At 45.3% G+C, this 16,664-nt stretch overlaps 1 pseudogene across 1 annotated transcript; it reads right to left on the minus strand.

Moving 5' to 3' along the window:
• Positions 1–10,336: 10,336 nt before the first annotated feature.
• BZA70DRAFT_t24 lies at positions 10,337–10,410 on the minus strand (annotated as a pseudogene). The gene has a single exon. The product of its transcript is annotated as a tRNA-OTHER (tRNA).
• Between the last annotated feature and the right edge of the window lie 6,254 nt (positions 10,411–16,664).

Consider the following 16,664-nt stretch of genomic DNA (forward strand, 5'->3'; position numbering starts at 1 on the left):
CTTCATCTCAAAGGCAGACATCAACACCTTCTTAATAGCGGACAACTCAGACAGATCATTGGCAGCGAGTAAGAGATCATCAACATACAACCCAATCATCACAAGACCAGAAGAACTTTGCTTAGAATAAAGACAACCTTCAGCACGGTTCTTAAAGAACCCAGCATCGACTAGCACACGATCAATAACATTGTGCCACAACATAGGAGATTGCTTCAATCCATAGATTGATTTCTTCAGACGATAGACCTTTCCAGGATATTTATCTTCAGAACCAGGTGCAATCTTCATGTAGATCTCCTCGTCAAGTTCAGCGTTCAAGAAGGCAGTAGTGACATCCATCTGATGGACAACAAGATTCTTTGCAGCAGAGACAGCAAGAAGAACCTTGATTGAATCGTATCGGATAACAGGACTGAAAGTCTCAGTGAAATTAATTCCAAACTGTTGACTGAAACCTTGAGCAACAAGACGTGCTTTGAAGCGATCAGGTTTCTTAGTGAAAACCCATCGACACCCAACAAGATCTTTGCCCTTGACTCGATCAACAACCTCAAAAGTACCATTGCGCTCATGAGCTCGCAGTTCCTCGTCAATCGCCGCCAACCACAGGTCCTTATCACCGCTTGTCAATACTTGTTTGTAAGATTTGGGCACAACACCAAGACCATACTTGGACTCAGCAGCAATAAAACAAGCAGCAATAAGATTGATAGAGACTTCACCATCTTTCTTGGACTGAGCACGAGTGAGAGGACGATGCTCAACAGCGGGACGAGCACGGGCACGTCGACGAGACACAACAGGAACAACCAGATCATCATGGAGCAAGTCACTATGATTATCCCCAGTTGCTTCAAGTGCAAGATCCGTTGAACGAGAAGGAACAATAACCTCCTCAGCATCAGCGTATGCAGATTCACTCAAAGTATCATCGTCAACCTCAATAAACTCCCTTCCTTGAATCGGCAACGCTGAGCGAGGGGGGAGAGATAACTGATCAAGTTCATCGACACTGGACGGAGCCGGAGAAAGAGCGGACTCAACAGGAGGCGAAGGAGAGAGAATAGGCGAAGGCGGAGGTGAAGGCGAAGACGAAGGCAAAGGCGAGAGCGAGGGCGAAGGCGACGGAGAGGGCGAAGGCGAGAGTGAAGGTTGAAGCGGAACAGCGAGTGCCGGGACGGAGCCGACGCCAGTAGGAGATGTATTGGAAGCAAAAACACCAGGGATGTCGGACGAGGGAGACTGAAGACCAGAAAGCAACGAAGGATCGGATGCGAAAGGAAAGACAGACTCGTCAAAGGAGACCTGGTTGGAAATAACAATTCGGTTGGCACGCGGATCAAATAGACGATAGGCCTTATGATTAGGATCATACCCAACAAAGACGCAAGCGGCGCCAACCGGAGCAAATTTGCCATCCCGAGAAGAAAGAGGAACGAGAGGATAAGCAGCGCAGCCGAAAACACGAAGAAAGGAAAGATCAGGCGCTGATCCGGTGCAAAGTTCACAAGGAGATCGCTCAGAGCGCTGCGGAGGAAGACGATTAAGAAGATACGCAGCAGTGAGGAGCGCTTCGGACCAGAAATTGACAGGGACGTGACCACCGAGGAGCAAAGCTCGAGAAAACTCCTGAAGAGTGCGGTGGGCGCGTTCAACACTGTTGCAAATTGTCTTTGCCAGTGGAAGTTCCAGACATATTGAAGTTGTCAGAGTTATCCATTGATGATGATATTCCTTAAGTGTGCTTTGATAGATAATATGATATGTTGTTGACTGAATGATATGTACAAAACAAGGGAGGGAGCTGGTCAATATATAGACAAAATAAGTTCATACAAAATTTATACAAAGTTCTTCAAGTATCATCTGATCAGTCATCTGACCAGTCATCTGATCAGTCATCTGATCTTTCCAGATCATTCCAGCTCCTTCCAGATCCTTCCAGCTCCTTCTAGCTGTTTCCAGTTGCTTCTGGTTCCACCTAGTAATTTCCTTAGGGTTTCTGTTCCCTCCAAGGAAACCCTTGATCCTGCTGCATAATGGAACACTATTTTCAACACTCCCACTTTTTCCATTATTCAGTTCATTCCCATCATTGATCTCAGCTTTCCAAATTGCTCTCTTGCAATTCCTTTGGTCAAAAGGTCTGCAACCATATCCTTGGTTCCACATCCAATAATGTTGATAATGCCATCAGTGATTGCTTGTCTGGTGAAGTGATAGCTGACATCAACATGCTTTGTTCTCTCATGGAACTGTGGATTCTTTGCCAATTTGATTGCTCCCTGATTGTCTTCTGCGATTTGAATCGGCCGGTGTGAATTCTGGCTCATGAATTCATAAAGTCTCTTCAGCCAAACAGCTTCCTGAGCTGCTAGCTTCAGTGCCATATATTCTGCCTCTGTGGTTGACAAGGCAACTGATTTCTGGCGCTTGGATTTCCAACTCACTGCTCCACCTCCAAGGACAAAGACATATCCTGAGGTTGATTTCCGCTCATCAATATCCATTGCATAATTTGCATCTGAGTAGCCGGTAAGTAAGTTGCCATGGTGTTTGCTGAAGGTGATTCCCATGGATGCCGTTCCTTTGATATATCGCAAAATTCGCTTGACTGCTGTCCAGTGCTGCTTTCCATAATTGGAGTTGAATCTGGAGACTTCTCCCACTGCATTTGCAATGTCTGGTCTCGTCCCAATAGCCAAATAATTCAGGCTTCCAACAGCACTCTGATAGGGAATTTTCTCCATTTCCTTTTCCTCAGTCTTGGTCTTTGGACTCATTTTCTGAGAGAGTGTAACACTCAAATCCACAGGCGTTGTGACAGGGTTGCTGTCTTGCATATTGAAGGTTTTCAAGACTTCCTCAGCATATTTCTTTTGACAAATTGTGAGAGTGCCTTTGGCTCTGTCTCTGGTAATTTCAATCCCCAAGAAATAGCTTGTCTCACCCATATCAGTCATCTGGAACCTTTTGCGCATGTTCTCTTTGAACTTATTGATAGAGTCCAAATCCTTGCCAGTAATTATCAGATCATCAACATATACAGCAAGCAATAGGTTTGATTTTTTTGCTTCTGTAAATGCCATAGTCATCGCTTGACTGAGAGAAACCGATCTGTAGCAAGTAATCATGCAGCAGCTCATTCCAGCATCGTGGTGCCTGCTTCAAACCATAAAGACTCCGCTGTAATCTCCATACTTTCTTGCTGTTCTGAAAATATCCTGGAGGAGGCTGCAAATAAATTTCCTCTTCCAATTTTCCATAGAGAAAAGCAGTCTTTATGTCCATCTGATGAATATGGTAGTCATTGATAGCAGCATGAGCCAAAAGGATCCTGATTGATTCAAATCTGACCACTGGTGCAAAGGTCTCATCAAAATCAATTCCATATTCTTGAGTGAATCCTCTGGCAACAATCCGAGCCTTGTATTTTGTGAGCTGGCCATCCTTGCCATATTTCTTCTTGAAAACCCATTTGGAAGTAATTGCTTTTCTCCCACTAGGTAGCTCACTCCATCTCCACACTTGATTTTCTTGTAGAGAATTCAGCTCGTCCTCGCAAGCCTTGCTCCAGTGTAACCATTCTGGGCTTGCCTTTGCCTGCTGAATTGTCACTGGCTCTGCCGTATCTTTTGTCCTGACTGCCCATGCTTGAAGACTGAGTGGATCCTCAGACTCACTTCTGTCGCTCCTGTCGAGAATCATTCGATCGCTGTTGATCCTGTTGCCGTCGAGCCTTCGTTTCTTTGAATTTTCTCTGATGAATCGAGCATCATCGCCGTCTGACTCTTCTTTGTCGAGATCCATCTCATCGTCTTCCTCATTGTTGTCCTCATAATCGTAGTCATTGAAATCGAATATTTTGAGAGTGCCCTGGGAGTTTCTTTCATCCCTTGCAATTCGCTGTCTGATTCGTTCCTCAATGGCGTCCACATCACGGATTTGCCGTCTTCTCGGCCCTTGGTCCTCATTGCGAGTAACGACTCGCATCTCTCCTTGATTTTCCTCCAAGTCGTGATCAATTTCCATGTCTTCAGACTCCTGAGCCTCGACCGACTCATCCTGAACATCCTCAGCTGGTTCATCATTTTCTCTTCTCCCACTTGATCTATTATCTTCTGATGATAGAGCACTGGATGGATGATGAACTCGAGGCCAAAAACCAATACTGGCTCCAAGTTGTTCAACTGTAACTTCTGAAGATCTTTCCAACCCGCTATCCAAGCGTGCAGGCTTGTACCAATCAAGCCCCAATGTTGTCTCATCGAAGACAACATCTCTGGCAAAAGTTACCCCTCGTGATGGGATATAAATCCTGTATGCCTTTTTGTTTGCAGCATAGCCAACCATCACTCCTCGGATTCCTTTTGGGGAAAACTTGTCACCAGCCTGAGTTTTCGATTTGTGAATCCATGCCGTACTTCCAAAGACCCGGAAGTAGGAAACATCAGGCTTCCTGCCTAACCAGAGCTCATAGGGTGTTGTGTTGGGCGCTATAGCTCTGCTAGTGATCCGATTTGCGACATGAACCGCGCATTTGATCGCTTCTGGCCAAAACTTTTCCGGCATTTTTGCCTCGATCAACATGCTCAATGCTTTCTCAATTAAAGTCCGATTCATTCGCTCAGCGACGCCGTTCTGTTGAGGAGTCTCTGCAACAGTAGTCTGGTGCTCAATTCCTTGTTCATCCAGGAATTTCTCCAGATCTTTCGAGGTGTATTCGCCGCCATTGTCTGACCTAAGGGTCACCATTGTCTGTCCTAGTTTGTTGCTAGACTGACGAATATACGTCCTGATAGCCTCTGCCGCGTCCGACTTATTTTCCAAGAAGTAGACATTCACATAATGTGAGTAGTCATCGATCATTGTCATGAAATACTTCTCACCAGTCAAGGAATTGTAGACTGGTCCACAAACATCGGTATGAACGAGTTCCAGTGGACGCGTCGTCTTGGTAGTGCTTTCCTTGTATGGTAGTCGATGAGATTTCGCAGCAGCGCAAGTATTGCACTTGCAACTTGAGATGTGAGTGTCAAGACCTTTGACAGTGCTGTGTCTTTGCATCTGCTCCAGGATCTGATCAGAGACATGTCCGAGTCTCTGATGCCATATAGAACTGACTGCAATGATTTTGTTGATATCAATTTCAGCAAACTGTCCATCAAACCGGCACAGCTCTTCGAACTTTGAGCGTGTTCCGATCTTGATCTTCTGTCCTTCCGAGGTGCTCACAAAACACTTCAGCCCTGCATCAATTGTCCAAACATCTGAATCCTTGCTCAGCATGCTGGTAGATACAAGACCCATCTTCGCTTCAGGCACATGCAGTACATTCTTGAGAGGCACAGTGTATTCCTTTCCTCTGTCCTGGACTTTGGCAAAGGCATTTCCTTGTCCCACTGCTCTCATATACTGCCCATTAGCAACCTCTAATATTGCTTCCAGAGGTTGATAATCCTGGAGAACGGCTCTGTTGGATGTAATGTGCCTGGTGGCTCCCATGTCGATGAACCACCCACTATCCTCAAGCCTTCCAGACTGATTTCCTGCCACCAACCCTGCCCTTTCCACCCGCTGTTCAGCACCGAGGTTGCTGTTAACCACAGCTGCATGGATCTTGAACTTGTTGTCCTTGTTCTGATCCTTTCCTTTAGGGCAGTCTCTCTTGAAGTGGCCTTCCTTTCCACACTTATAACACTTCAGTTTCTTCTTCCCTGAGTCTTTCACTGCAAGCAAGCTACCTCTGCCTTGGTTTCCTTGAGGCTTCCTGGTCAGGGAGGTCCTGACTCCACTGAAGACATCCTGGACTGTGAGCGTATCCTTCTGCTGCTCAAGGACTGAGATAGTGCCCTCAAGTGCATCTGGGAAAGATCTGAGGAGAATGGAGGCATAGACATCTTGAAGTTTGACATCTAGCTGGTCCATCTGCTCAAGAACCCCCATAAACTCACGCTCATAGGACTCAAAGGCTTCAAGTGTTGCTTCCTCCAACTTGAGGAACAACAACTTGGCCACCAAAGAGGCTTTGACTCCTGCTGCATCACTCATGTATACACCCTGAAGATTTTTCCAAGCCTTCCTAGCATTACCGCATTTCAAGTGCCGATAATCCTTGACTTGTACCGCGCCCATCATCAATATAAGAGCCTGTCTGTTGATTGACTCAAAGTGGGGATCCTCCTCTTGTGACTTTATGTCAAGGTCACTCAAAGGTGTGCCCACAACTCCCCACAGGCCCTTCTGCTCCATCACCATCCTCAAGGCAAAAGCCCATTCAGAGTAGTTGAGAGCATTAAGGATTGGTAACTTCAAAGAGTCATTGCCAGGGCTCATAACCTGTTGCAAATTGTCTTTGCCAGTGGAAGTTCCAGACATATTGAAGTTGTCAGAGTTATCCATTGATGATGATATTCCTTAAGTGTGCTTTGATAGATAATATGATATGTTGTTGATTGAATGATATGTACAAAACAAGGGAGGGAGCTGGTCAATATATAGACAAAATAAGTTCATACAAAATTTATACAAAGTTCTTCAAGTATCATCTGATCAGTCATCTGACCAGTCATCTGATCAGTCATCTGATCTTTCCAGATCATTCCAGCTCCTTCCAGATCCTTCCAGCTCCTTCTAGCTGCTTCCAGTTCTTTCCAGTTCCTTCTGGTTCCTTCCGGTAGATTCCAGTTGCTTCCGGTCCCTTCTAGCTGTTTCCAGTTGCTTCTGGTTCCACCTAGTAATTTCCTTAGGGTTTCTGTTCCCTCCAAGGAAACCCTTGATCCTGCTGCATAATGGAACACTATTTTCAACAACGTGGTGAGAGAGAGTAAGGAAGTCAATCTCATCAGCGGACGAAGGAGGAGGGGACTGAGACAGAGGCATAGAGGGCGAGGGCAAGGGGCTGGGAGAACGACCGGACGATGCAGGCGACAAGACTGGCGACGGTGACGGGGAGGGCCGTGAGACGCGAGGCGGAGGACACGGGGTCCAGGTAGGCTCAGGGGAGGGAGAAGATGATGGTGCGGGGGAGGACTCGGGAGACGGAGACGGAGATGAGAGAGGCTCGATCTCAGGGGACTCAGGCGAAGGCGAAGAACCAGACTCGGAGGGAGGATCCGACGAGGAAGGCTCAGGCGAGAAGGACTCAGGCTCAGGTGCAGAAGACTCGGGCGAGGACGGTGGAGAGACGGGTTTGAACGAGGGCAAAGTAGCAGCAGGAATCGATCCGACTCCAACAGGAGGACGAGAGGAAGACACACCACCGGGCAAACTCAGCTCCTCGGGTGAGGGAAGAGCAGAGCGCAAGGATGAGTCGACGGCAAAAGGGAAGACGGACTCGTGAAAGCGGACCTGACTGGAGACGACAATCTGGTTGGTACGCGGATCATAGAGACGATAGGCTTTACGATGCCGTTCATAGCCCATAAACACACAAGAAGCACTAACCGGAGCAAATTTTCCGTCGCGTTGAGAGATAGGAACGAGCGGATAAGCAGCGCAACCGAAGACACGAAGGCGGGTGAGATCAGGGAGAGAACCAGTCCAGAGTTCGTAAGGAGAGGTGACTGACTCGGCACGAGGAAGGCGATTGAGGAGATGAGCAGCAGTAGTAACAGCCTCAGACCAGAAGTGAACAGGCACGTGACCGCCGATGAGAAGGGCGCGAGAGAACTCTTGCAAAGTGCGATGAGTGCGTTCAGCAACACCATTTTGATAGGACTGGTGAGGAACGGTAAGTTGATGTTCAATACCCTTAGCCTCAAGGAAAGTTGTGAGATCACGGTTCACAAATTCACCGCCGTTGTCAGTGCGAACTTGAGTCACAAGATAAGCGCCGTGAGCATGGAAGTCGCGCTCCTGATGATTGATGAAGGAAATCAATTGGGAGGCAGCATCCGACTTTTGTGCAAGAGGATAGACAAAAAGAGCACGAGAATAGTCATCAACAATAGTGAGAAAATATTTGTTGAAGGCGTATTCATCGTAGCGGAAGGAACCACAGAGATCAACGTGAAGGAGTTGGAGCAGTTGGGTAGCGCGATTGTGAGCCACCTTGGGCTTGCGCTGAGTAAGCTTCGAAACAGCGCAAGTCGAGCAAGGGTGAGGACCAAAGGCAGAGGCGGGAACGTCGAGCGGGCAGCGTTGAAAAATTTTCTTCAAGGTTTGAAAATGCGGATGGCCCAAGCGAGCGTGCCATAGTAAGGCAGCAGCGCTGGTCGACGCCGCGGAGATAAGCGAGAAAACCTTATCCGCTTTGTCGGAGTTCAGCGCAATGAGACCCGTAGAGAAGAGAGAATTTCCAACCCGCTTGCCAATGACTTCGCCGTCAAGGTAAGCAGTGTCTCCTTTCAACGTAGCTTCGGAACCGTGTTCAACGAGCTTAATGATGCTTAGGAGATTGAACGGTAGACCAGGAACGTAGAGACAGTTCGAGAGAGAGACCGTACGCGAGCCGAGGCGGAAGGTAACTGCGCCACGACCAAGGATAGGAAGGGAACCAACGCCACGGAGAGTACCCGCCGAGGAGGCAAAGGAAGTGAAAAAATCTTTTGTGTTGACTACGTGGTGAGTTGAAGCAGAGTCCAGATAGCAGTCAAGAATAGTTCCATTATCATCACTAGAAGTAACACTCAAAGCAATAGCGGGTTTAGCTTGTTCAGAAAGCTTAACAACCGCATCATAACCACCCAACTTTTGAAGAGAGCAGTGATATGGCCCAGCGGTATGGCCGCTGCATTGCTCCCTTAAGATCCACGGTTCGAGCCCCGCTTGTGAGCTTTTCCTGGATTTTGGCCTAATATTGAACACCCCCAATTTTCACCTGGATAATTTTCAGCATGAAATGGTCTTGGTTGCAAAATTTATATTTGTTGAAGTTCTACTGCCTTTGCAGACATAAGTTCTCCAATGGCAGCAGCAGAAGAAGGTCTACTAGCGGTAGAGGAACTCATAGTGTCAAATTATAGTGAAGAATGAATATATTCGGAGGGCTACTCGTGGATCAGTAAACAATAAACAAGAGAACGGGAGTAGCCCGGAATAGTAAGGAGTAAGACTGATAGCATAACTTACCTACTCGTGGATAAGTAAACAATAAACAAGAGAACGGGAGTAGCCCGGAATAGTAAGGAGTAAGACCGATAGCGAGTAGGAAAGGTGGAAGGGAGAGGCTCCTTATAAGCACAAAAGGGTGCGGCTCAAAGTTCAAAGACATAACAAAAACTTGGTGAGCGTTTTGAGCCGCACAGCAGCCGCACATAATAAAAACTCTCTTTCCACATCAACACTTTCAACACAATAAATATAATAAAATCAATAAAAATAATATAAAACCCTATGAAAAAGGTTTGTAGGCACAACAAGAAATTGTGAATTTCAACACATCAAATATATTCAGAAGACCCATGTTGGCACTGGTCACTGGTATCATCAGCACAAGTCTCTCACTAAGAGCCAGAGGGATGAGTTATGGATCAATTTTCTGGTGGATTTGAGAGCGGGGATCGCCAGTATTGAGGAGGAGGAGTAGCAGCGAGGTCTCTTAAGGAAGTTGATAGCTAGGAGGGTTATTATTGAATTTGTTTTGGACTTTTATCTTTTATTTGAAACATGTTATAGTGAATTTTGCGAAATTTCTTTGTGTTATTTTTGACATGGAGATTTATTTGTTATTGACTTATTTGTTATTGTGACACGATCTTAGGATCTATTTTGTTTTATTATATAGTGGTGAAGGAGGTGTTAGTCTGTCATAACCTAGTTGTTGCAACAAACTTAAAACAGAGATTTATCATCATCATCATCATCATCCCCAATTTTCACCTTGATAATTTTCAGCAAAAAATGGTCTTGGTTGCAAAATTTATATTGAACCCCCCACTGCAGTAGCACCAAGTTTACTACAAAGCGGTGAAAGAAATGAGATCCCCCGGATTTTATGGATAATACTATGGACTTTACTACACGCCTTCCCTTTCTGGCAATGGTTGAACTGAAAGCACCTACTGGATAGCTTGTAATCCACTTCAGGCAGGCATACTTGGATATCCTATCAGGGGAACGGAAAAATAGAAGTTGGATTAGAAAAATGGAGATAAAAAAATTGGCGGAAGAAGTTGGAGACAGTCTGTCATAACCTAGTTGTTGCAAATAGACTATAATAAAAAGATTCATCATCATCATCATCATCAATCTAATGCACCTCACCGCTTTCCACCCAACCCACTCACCCTTCCCTCCCGTGCAAAGCACTCACTCACCCATGCAAAAATGAACGCACACACAAAGACATACTCTTAATAACTAACAGAGAAATAAAAAAAAGCAAAAATATTGCCTCCTATCGGATTTGAACCAATGATCTCGGCATTACTAGTGCCGCGCCTTACCAAGCTCTGCCAGCAAACCGTTCACCACACGCATCATGTTTGCCAGCATAGGATGCCTTCCTCGCTCGTCCAAGTTGATAATGTACTTGATGACAGTCTCTTCTTCTATTATGCTCAATCTCGCCAAATTGGAGTGTCTATCTTGTTGAGCGGTTCGACCGTTTTTTCTGGCGCAGAAGGTGCTTTCAGCGACCTCATATAACCTTGCAGCACTTCGAAAGCTCAAATTTTCATCTCTATCAAGAGCTTTGATAGCCAAGATTATTCGATCTTCTTTTGAATCGGTTTCCGGTTTCCATGGTTGGTTGGTATGGAATGTGTTGAAAATAGTGTTCCATTATGCAGCAGGATCAAGGGTTTCCTTGGAGGGAACAGAAACCCTAAGGAAATTACTAGGTGGAACCAGAAGCAACTGGAAACAGCTAGAAGGGACCGGAAGCAACTGGAATCTATCAGAAGGAACTAGAAGGAACTGGAAGAAACTGGAAGGAACTGGAAGCAGCTAGAAGCAGCTAGAAGGAGCTAGAAGGAGCTGGAAGGAGCTGGAATGATCTGGAAAGATCAGATGACTGATCAGATGACTGGTCAGATGACTGATCAGATGATACTTGAAGAACTTTGTATGATCTTATTTTTGTTGAAAATAGTGTTCCATTATGCAGCAGGATCAAGGGTTTCCTTGGAGGGAACAGAAACCCTAAGGAAATTACTAGGTGGAACCAGAAGCAACTGGAAACAGCTAGAAGGGACCGGAAGCAACTGGAATCTACCGGAAGGAACCAGAAGGAACTGGAAAGAACTGGAAGCAGCTAGAAGGAGCTGGAAGGATCTGGAAGGAGCTGGAATGATCTGGAAAGATCAGATGACTGATCAGATGACTGGTCAGATGACTGATCAGATGATACTTGAAGAACTTTGTATAAATTTTGTATGAACTTATTTTGTCTATATATTGACCAGCTCCCTCCCTTGTTTTGTACATATCATTCAATCAACAACATATCATATTATCTATCAAAGCACACTTAAGGAATATCATCATCAATGGATAACTCTGACAACTTCAATATGTCTGGAACTTCCACTGGCAAAGACAATTTGCAACAGGTTATGAGCCCTGGCAATGACTCTTTGAAGTTACCAATCCTTAATGCTCTCAACTACTCTGAATGGGCTTTTGCCTTGAGGATGGTGATGGAGCAGAAGGGCCTGTGGGGAGTTGTGGGCACACCTTTGAGTGACCTTGACATAAAGTCACAAGAGGAGGATCCCCACTTTGAGTCAATCAACAGACAGGCTCTTATATTGATGATGGGCGCGGTACAAGTCAAGGATTATCGGCACTTGAAATGCGGTAATGCTAGGAAGGCTTGGAAAAATCTTCAGGGTGTATACATGAGTGATGCAGCAGGAGTCAAAGCCTCTTTGGTGGCCAAGTTGTTGTTCCTCAAGTTGGAGGAAGCAACACTTGAAGCCTTTGAGTCCTATGAGCGTGAGTTTATGGGGGTTCTTGAGCAGATGGACCAGCTAGATGTCAAACTTCAAGATGTCTATGCCTCCATTCTCCTCAGATCTTTCCCAGATGCACTTGAGGGCACTATCTCAGTCCTTGAGCAGCAGAAGGATACGCTCACAGTCCAGGATGTCTTCAGTGGAGTCAGGACCTCCCTGACCAGGAAGCCTCAAGGAAACCAAGGCAGAGGTAGCTTGCTTGCAGTGAAAGACTCAGGGAAGAAGAAACTGAAGTGTTATAAGTGTGGAAAGGAAGGCCACTTCAAGAGAGACTGCCCTAAAGGAAAGGATCAGAACAAGGACAACAAGTTCAAGATCCATGCAGCTGTGGTTAACAGCAACCTCGGTGCTGAACAGCGGGTGGAAAGGGCAGGGTTGGTGGCAGGAAATCAGTCTGGAAGGCTTGAGGATAGTGGGTGGTTCATCGACATGGGAGCCACCAGGCACATTACATCCAACAGAGCCGTTCTCCAGGATTATCAACCTCTGGAAGCAATATTAGAGGTTGCTAATGGGCAGTATATGAGAGCAGTGGGACAAGGAAATGCCTTTGCCAAAGTCCAGGACAGAGGAAAGGAATACACTGTGCCTCTCAAGAATGTACTGCATGTGCCTGAAGCGAAGATGGGTCTTGTATCTACCAGCATGCTGAGCAAGGATTCAGATGTTTGGACAATTGATGCAGGGCTGAAGTGTTTTGTGAGCACCTCGGAAGGACAGAAGATCAAGATCGGAACACGCTCAAAGTTCGAAGAGCTGTGCCGGTTTGATGGACAGTTTGCTGAAATTGATATCAACAAAATCAATGCAGTCAGTTCTATATGGCATCAGAGACTCGGACATGTCTCTGATCAGATCCTGGAGCAGATGCAAAGACACAGCACTGTCAAAGGTCTTGACACTCACATCTCAAGTTGCAAGTGCAATACTTGCGCTGCTGCGAAATCTCATCGACTACCATACAAGGAAAGCACTACCAAGACGACGCGTCCACTGGAACTCGTTCATACCGATGTTTGTGGACCAGTCTACAATTCCTTGACTGGTGAGAAGTATTTCATGACAATGATCGATGACTACTCACATTATGTGAATGTCTACTTCTTGGAAAATAAGTCGGACGCGGCAGAGGATATCAGGACGTATATTCGTCAGTCTAGCAACAAACTAGGACAGACAATGGTGACCCTTAGGTCAGACAATGGCGGCGAATACACCTCGAAAGATCTGGAGAAATTCCTGGATGAACAAGGAATTGAGCACCAGACTACTGTTGCAGAGACTCCTCAACAGAACGGCGTCGCTGAGCGAATGAATCGGACTTTAATTGAGAAAGCATTGAGCATGTTGATCGAGGCAAAAATGCCGGAAAAGTTTTGGCCAGAAGCGATCAAATGCGCGGTTCATGTCGCAAATCGGATCACTAGCAGAGCTATAGCGCCCAACACAACACCCTATGAGCTCTGGTTTGGCAGGAAGCCTGATGTTTCCTACTTCCGGGTCTTTGGAAGTACGGCATGGATTCACAAATCGAAAACTCAGGCTGGTGGCAAGTTTTCCCCAAAAGGAATCCGAGGAGTGATGGTTGGCTATGCTGCAAACAAAAAGGCATACAGGATTTATATCCCATCACGAGGGGTAACTTTTGCCAGAGATGTTGTCTTCGATGAGACAACATTGGGGCTTGATTGGTACAAGCCTGCACGCTTGGATAGCGGGTTGGAAAGATCTTCAGAAGTTACAGTTGAACAACTTGGAGCCAGTATTGGTTTTTGGCCTCGAGTTCATCATCCATCCAGTGCTCTATCATCAGAAGATAATAGATCAAGTGGGAGAAGAGAAAATGATGAACCAGCTGAGGATGTTCAGGATGAGTCGGTCGAGGCTCAGGAGTCTGAAGACATGGAAATTGATCACGACTTGGAGGAAAATCAAGGAGAGATGCGAGTCGTTACTCGCAATGAGGACCAAGGGCCGAGAAGACGGCAAATCCGTGATGTGGACGCCATTGAGGAACGAATCAGACAGCGAATTGCAAGGGATGAAAGAAACTCCCAGGGCACTCTCAAAATATTCGATTTCAATGACTACGATTATGAGGACAACAATGAGGAAGACGATGAGATGGATCTCGACAAAGAAGAGTCAGACGGCGATGATGCTCGATTCATCAGAGAAAATTCAAAGAAACGAAGGCTCGACGGCAACAGGATCAACAGCGATCGAATGATTCTCGACAGGAGCGACAGAAGTGAGTCTGAGGATCCACTCAGTCTTCAAGCATGGGCAGTCAGGACAAAAGATACGGCAGAGCCAGTGACAATTCAGCAGGCAAAGGCAAGCCCAGAATGGTTACACTGGAGCAAGGCTTGCGAGGACGAGCTGAATTCTCTACAAGAAAATCAAGTGTGGAGATGGAGTGAGCTACCTAGTGGGAGAAAAGCAATTACTTCCAAATGGGTTTTCAAGAAGAAATATGGCAAGGATGGCCAGCTCACAAAATACAAGGCTCGGATTGTTGCCAGAGGATTCACTCAAGAATATGGAATTGATTTTGATGAGACCTTTGCACCAGTGGTCAGATTTGAATCAATCAGGATCCTTTTGGCTCATGCTGCTATCAATGACTACCATATTCATCAGATGGACATAAAGACTGCTTTTCTCTATGGAAAATTGGAAGAGGAAATTTATTTGCAGCCTCCTCCGGGATATTTTCAGAACAGCAAGAAAGTATGGAGATTACAGCGGAGTCTTTATGGTTTGAAGCAGGCACCACGATGCTGGAATGAGCTGCTGCATGATTACTTGCTACAGATCGGTTTCTCTCAGTCAAGCGATGACTATGGCATTTACAGAAGCAAAAAATCAAACCTATTGCTTGCTGTATATGTTGATGATCTGATAATTACTGGCAAGGATTTGGACTCTATCAATAAGTTCAAAGAGAACATGCGCAAAAGGTTCCAGATGACTGATATGGGTGAGACAAGCTATTTCTTGGGGATTGAAATTACGAGAGACAGAGCCAAAGGCACTCTCACAATTTGTCAAAAGAAATATGCTGAGGAAGTCTTGAAAACCTTCAATATGCAAGACAGCAACCCTGTCACAACGCCTGTGGATTTGAGTGTTACACTCTCTCAGAAAATGAGTCCAAAGACCAAGACTGAGGAAAAGGAAATGGAGAAAATTCCCTATCAGAGTGCTGTTGGAAGCCTGAATTATTTGGCTATTGGGACGAGACCAGACATTGCAAATGCAGTGGGAGAAGTCTCCAGATTCAACTCCAATTATGGAAAGCAGCACTGGACAGCAGTCAAGCGAATTTTGCGATATATCAAAGGAACGGCATCCATGGGAATCACCTTCAGCAAACACCATGGCAACTTACTTACCGGCTACTCAGATGCAAATTATGCAATGGATATTGATGAGCGGAAATCAACCTCAGGATATGTCTTTGTCCTTGGAGGTGGAGCAGTGAGTTGGAAATCCAAGCGCCAGAAATCAGTTGCCTTGTCAACCACAGAGGCAGAATATATGGCACTGAAGCTAGCAGCTCAGGAAGCTGTTTGGCTGAAGAGACTTTATGAATTCATGAGCCAGAATTCACACCGGCCGATTCAAATCGCAGAAGACAATCAGGGAGCAATCAAATTGGCAAAGAATCCACAGTTCCATGAGAGAACAAAGCATGTTGATGTCAGCTATCACTTCACCAGACAAGCAATCACTGATGGCATTATCAACATTATTGGATGTGGAACCAAGGATATGGTTGCAGACCTTTTGACCAAAGGAATTGCAAGAGAGCAATTTGGAAAGCTGAGATCAATGATGGGAATGAACTGAATAATGGAAAAAGTGGGAGTGTTGAAAATAGTGTTCCATTATGCAGCAGGATCAAGGGTTTCCTTGGAGGGAACAGAAACCCTAAGGAAATTACTAGGTGGAACCAGAAGCAACTGGAAACAGCTAGAAGGGACCGGAAGCAACTGGAATCTACCGGAAGGAACCAGAAGGAACTGGAAAGAACTGGAAGCAGCTAGAAGGAGCTGGAAGGATCTGGAAGGAGCTGGAATGATCTGGAAAGATCAGATGACTGATCAGATGACTGGTCAGATGACTGATCAGATGATACTTGAAGAACTTTGTATAAATTTTGTATGAACTTATTTTGTCTATATATTGACCAGCTCCCTCCCTTGTTTTGTACATATCATTCAATCAACAACATATCATATTATCTATCAAAGCACACTTAAGGAATATCATCATCAATGGATAACTCTGACAACTTCAATAAGTCTGGAACTTCCACTGCCAAAGACAATTTGCAACAATTTTGTCTATATATTAACCAGCCCTCTCTCTTGATTTGTATGTATCATCAATCAACAACATATCATATTATTCAATCAACAACATATCATATTATCTATCAAAGCACACTCAAGGAATAGCATCATCAATGGATAACTCTGACAACTTCAATATGTCTGGAACTTCTACTGGCAAAGACAATTTGCAACAGTTATGACAGACTATCTCCCCCTTCTCCAGTATATAAAACAAAATAGATCCTAGAATCGTGTCACACTAGCAAATAATTCAATATAACATGAATTTATAATTACAAAATAACCATGATGAGTTTGGCTTTTTGGGCCTTCAATTTGATCTTTATTCTGCGGCGATAACCGCCTTAGCGAAGGCCACAACTTGGGCAACAAAGCATCGACTGTCAAACGAGGCCAT

Source organism: Myxozyma melibiosi (assembly GCF_037950935.1).
Source record: "Myxozyma melibiosi strain Phaff 52-87 chromosome Unknown BZA70scaffold_1, whole genome shotgun sequence".
Classification (NCBI taxonomy): domain Eukaryota; kingdom Fungi; phylum Ascomycota; class Lipomycetes; order Lipomycetales; family Lipomycetaceae; genus Myxozyma; species Myxozyma melibiosi.